The sequence below is a fragment of the Asparagus officinalis genome, chromosome 2 (genome assembly GCF_001876935.1).
Source record: "Asparagus officinalis chromosome 2, Aspof.V1, whole genome shotgun sequence".
In the NCBI taxonomy this organism is placed as follows: Eukaryota; Viridiplantae; Streptophyta; class Magnoliopsida; order Asparagales; family Asparagaceae; genus Asparagus; species Asparagus officinalis.
In genome coordinates this window covers 72,519,578-72,524,979 of record NC_033795.1, presented here as the reverse complement: position 1 = coordinate 72,524,979, position 5,402 = coordinate 72,519,578, and positions in this window count along the sequence as shown.

Genomic DNA, 5,402 nt, shown 5'->3' with positions numbered 1-5,402 from the left:
AAAAGGAAAGTTGTAATTTTTATTTCTTTTTTGATTTTGTTGTAACCGGATCTTATAAAAAGACCGGATCTTTGTAACTCAAAAAGTTGTTATTTAAGAGTGTAATGGAATCAATGAAGAAAGACATGATTTTTCCCGCGAACAATCTGGCGACCACAGTGGGAGCCAACGATCCGAGATCGTTGCGTCGCAGCCGCGGATCTCGATCTCGGTCGAGGAGGAGGTCGAGTATGAGTTCGACCAAGCCAAGTTCGAGGAGTACGTGTCCTCGTCCGGATCTACCTCCCCCCGCAAGTCCAAGAAGTCCAAGTTCTCCTCCAGGAGAAAAACTCGTTGGTTTGAAGAAGTCGAAGCCACCAACGAAGATCTCGCCCCGTTTGATGCCAAAGTCGCATCGGGTGAGATTCCTCCAATTCCCAACCAGGGCAGATCTGCTCTGGCCAACCCTTTTGCTGCAGAGGGCGTGGTGACTCTCTCGAAGAGAGCCCGCCAAAGGCAACGTCAACGCCTTGCGAAACGATTCGCAAAGGCCATGGAGTCAGTTGACGGGATCCGCTACAACGTGGATCTGAAGAACAAAAGAGGCAAGCAGCCTCAACAATCAACGAATGGTGGTTCCTCCAAGCCGCCAACAATGGAATGGGTCTGTGTCAAACGGAACCGATCAACGCTGGAGGAGCGCATTCGCAAACGCCGCGCACTATCAGCGCAGGCACGGGCTCAAGCTGAAGAAGCCCGTAGAAAGCTGCAGAAAGAGGTAGCCAAGAAGCCGCCACCAACCCGCAAAGGTTGGAGGCTGAAGTCTAAAGCGGCGGTTCAGACCCAAGAGCATCAATTGCAGCCGTCGAAAGTTCAACTTCCGGCGAATCAATCCAAACCGCCGATGATTTCCACAACTGCTCCGGGAGATCCCGCAGGACCATCCCAGAAAAGGAAGTCAGTCTTGGAGCGCCTCGGTCCAATTCCCGATGAAAAAGGCAAAGTTCCAGTTCAGGAACGTTTGGGCCCGCTGAAGAATCCCCGAACCACTCAACACGCTGGGGGTCGCCGCCACCTCCAATGTGACAAGGAGCTCAGGGCAGCTATGCGCACCAATTTGCGTATTGAAGTCCAAGAGCCCGTTGAGAATTCACGCCCACAAAGGCGCGTTTCGAGGCGCGTGACTCTCGAAAGTCCGAAGAAGGTAATTCACTCTCAGAAGGAAACGTTATCGTCTGATGATGATTGCGTTATACCTGAGAAATCGCGCCAACACACGATAGGTTGCTCCGACTTTCAAACAGACGAGCTGTATTATCGTGCTGGGGGTACAAGCAAAGCTAGAAAAAGAAGTCCTCGAAGGCTAGAAACTCAGTGCCCTTGTTCAAAGCTCATTCGGGCGGTACTGTCTGAGTGCAACTGCATCAAGGCAGTCCCTGAGAGAGTTTCGGTGTTCGAAAGGCTTAATACTGAAATGCCAAAACCAAGGCATAGGCGTTTCCGGCAAAGAAGAACGGTGGTTGAAGATGAAGAATTTCCGAAGGTCACCACCAATATGACCAGCAAAAGGGCATCGACCCAGGATAATCCCGAGTCAATTCCGCCAATACCCTGGTATCTAACTCGTCTGCAGTCTAGAGCTATCATACGAGGAACTTATAGTAGGGTTTGGACAAGATTACCGTCGGAAGATGAAGAATCGGATTCCTGCTCTGCCGTCGCATCAGATAATACAGTGTCCAGCGATGGACAACCCCGCGAGTCATTCATGATAAGCGCGGAACAAGTGGCCAAGATGCTCGAAGACGCCTTAGCTAAGCAACAGGAGAGCTTCAGGTTCGAAATGCAGATGGCCATGCTTCCGGCAATGAGCCTCTGATGGTGCGGTCATTCGTCGGCACTCTTCGCGGAGCCGCCTTCGATTGGTACCGCCGCCTCAAGCCAGGAAGCGTAAGTAGCTGGGACGACATGGAGACGAAATTCCTCGCTAACTTCTTCGACGACGACACCGAGATATCTATCGGATCATTGCTCGATGAGAAGCAGAAGGACGGGGAGTTAGTCGACACCTTCGTCAAAAGGTTCCGGAACAAGGCGATGAATTGCCGGGACCCGATCACCGAGGAATTCATTCTCCAGACCTGCCATAATAATCTGTCCTTAGACGTATTGGAAGCAATGGGGACAGCACCGTCTGACACTTGGAAGGATCTGAAGGTCCGAGGGGAGCAGGCTGAGCGATTCCTTAGAAGGAAAAAGGCCGAGAGGAACCAACCGACGGATAATCCGCTGAACTCAAACTTCGCCTCTCGTAATAAGGGCAAGGCACCTGCAGCTTCTGGTGGTGCTAATCAAGCGTCACAGCAATCTCGAAGGCAGCAAAAGACTTCGGGTCCGAGACTCCAAAAAGAGTACTCTTTCAAGGACGAAGACGTTCCAGCCATCTTCGAATCCCTCCTTGAAGGTAACAAGATCAAGCTACCACCTATCACGAATCAGGAGGAAGCTGATAACACTACGGACCCAAAGTACTGTGCATACCACAGGAGGGTCGTTCATCCCACCAAGGATTGCTTTGCTCTCAAGAATAGCATTCAGACCTTGGTTGAAGCCGGCGTCATAACGCTGAGGTAAGCCAATTGAGAATGGCAAAACTCCGACCGGTATAAGAGTATAAACTGCTTCCTGACACTCCAAAGAGTATACGAGTATAAACTGTTTCTCAATCCTCCGACCGGTATAAGAGGTTAAACTACTCCCTGATACTCCAATAGGTATATGAGTCTAAACTGTTTCCCCACTTTTGACGGGAAGTTCCTGGAGAATATTAAGCTAATATTCTTAAGGATAACCCGGTTAGTTAACTGATAATAATGTCCGAACCAGTTCCGCAGAGGAAACTGGGGGTGGACGATTTATGTAACGGGAAGTTCCTAGAGAATCATATATTCTTAAGGATAACCTGAACATGCGATTGAGGATAACGTACTCCTCGTTACACCCAGTTTTGAGAGGAAGCTGGGGGTGGATAATTCGTGTAACGGGAAGTTCCCAAAATAATGTTAATATTTTTAGGGATAACCCGATCAATATGAACAAAGTGATGAACACTAAATCTCTCACCGATCAGACTAATTGACGGTGGGACCACCAACTTCGATCAAGTTTAATCCAATCAAACTTACGCTATGTTCGTGCACTCAACACTTTCATCTTTAGAGTCCGGATATAATAAATCTTGATCTGTCACCTGGTCAAACCTTCCTACAGTTAGGACCACAACCAAAATCCCCTCTCGATTCCTCCAATGAACGAGAGGTCCACAGATCGAGCGATCAAACCTTCCTACAGTTAGGATCGTCTCAAACGTCAAACCTTCCTACAGTAAAGACCAAAACAACAATTCACTCTTGATAAACGAGAAATTCACCTTTAGTTCGGTAATCAAACCTTCTGACAGTAGGGTTATCCGAGTCTTTTCGATTCTCAGAGTGGAGATCCCACTCTCAGTTTCACCTTTCCGGATTCTGGGGGTGGAGATCCCACCTCGAGTCTCCTTTCCAGCTGAAGATAGAATATAAAATTCTTCTTCAGTGTCGGGAGATAGAATATAAAATTCTTCCTTTCCCACACCAACCCTCTTCCAAGAATTTAGGATTCATCATAGGAAGTTTATCTCGAATCCTAAGCAGGGATAAGTCTGCACCTAACACGCGCTGCCGGTTTAGTCTTTTTCCGTAGAAAAAGACACCAGAGTTCGATTCTGGGGTATTCTATCCTGAAACCTAAGCAAGGATAAGTCTGTGCTTAACCCGCGCTTACCGATTGAAAAAGACACCAGAGTTCGATTCTGGGGTATCTCATCCCGAAGCCTAAGTAGGGATAAGTCAACGTCTAATACACGTTGCCGGGTAGCCTATTCCCGTAACAATGGCGAAGCCTATGTATTCAACATCATAGCACAAAGTCTCAGAGAATTCACTCTCTTAGCACAACGTTACATGCGGAACGGATTTAGACAATCCGCATGCTAGCCCGACTCAAACGGTAGTCGGTAAAGGCTAATCAAATCCGTTAAAGGCTTGGGGTTAGCCAAAAATCCTAAAGTCAACGCCTAACACGCGTCGCCGGGTAGTCTATTCCCGTGAGAAAGACGAAGTCTACGTATTCAATATCGTAGCACTAAAAGGGTTAACTCTTTTAGCTTAACGTCACATGCGGAACGGACTTGAACAATCCGCATGCTAGCCCGACTCAAACGGTAGTCGGTAAAGGCTTATCAAACCCGTTGATGGCTGAGGGTTTGCCAAAAATCCTATAAATACGAGAGTCACTGACGCATCAGCTTCATTAGTTGGTCTCGTGACTTGAGCATCCAACTACATTCGAAACCCTAGGGTCAACGCCAATCAACGCGTAACCCTAGATCAACGCCAGTCAACGCGTTGCGATCAAAAAGTCAACGTACGACGTTCGAAACCCTAGGGTCAACGCCGGTCAACGCGTAACCCCAGGTCAACGCCTATCAATGCGTTGCAATGAAAGAATCAATACTCCGAAAAGTATACGAGTATAAACTGCTTCTTAATACTCCGAAAAGTATATGAGTATAAACTGCTTCTTAATACTCCAATAAGGTATATGAGTATAAACTATTCCCTATTTTTGGTTGAGAAGTTCCTGGAGAATATTTTTATAAATATTCTTAAGGATAACTCAACAACACTACGCCGGACAACGCGTCGCAAATAAAGACTCAACGTCAACAATCGATGGTCAGCTAAAGATTAGAAAATCAGGAATCGACTTCAAGTTTAAAATTCCGACAACGGTCAGACAATAAATGCAGCACCGGAGCTCTTACAGACGTTCGACAAAGCACCGAATAGCCTGGAGGATTGAAGGAATCAAGAACGGAAGCCATTTCAAAGTCTCGTTACACCGACTTAAGGTTGGGACAATCATATCCAAAGTATTCCAGACTCTTCTATAAAAGAACGAGGCTGAAATACTTTAGAGGGGGTATCTGTAAGCATATAAAATTGCTTATAGGTCCCTTAGCATAGCTCAGCACAAACCGACGAACCAACGAGACGACGAGGTTGACGAATCGCACACAAGCAACGGAATACATCCATTCGCGTGCGGAATCAAGCCAACGGTTCGGGGAATCAACGAGTCATCCAAACAAGAGCGGACTCGGATGAATCACGACCGAATCAAGATCGGTTTTGAACTCGAACTCAGAAGCGGATTTACTGCCAAATCAGAAGCGGATTTACTGCCAAATCAGGAATCAGATTTACTGCCAAATCAGGTAAACAAATCGAGTCCAGACAAATCAACCGCACAACTGAATCACGGACAAAACGGATACAACGGAAAAAACCACAAAACCCAAACACCCTGAGGGGCTCGGCCGA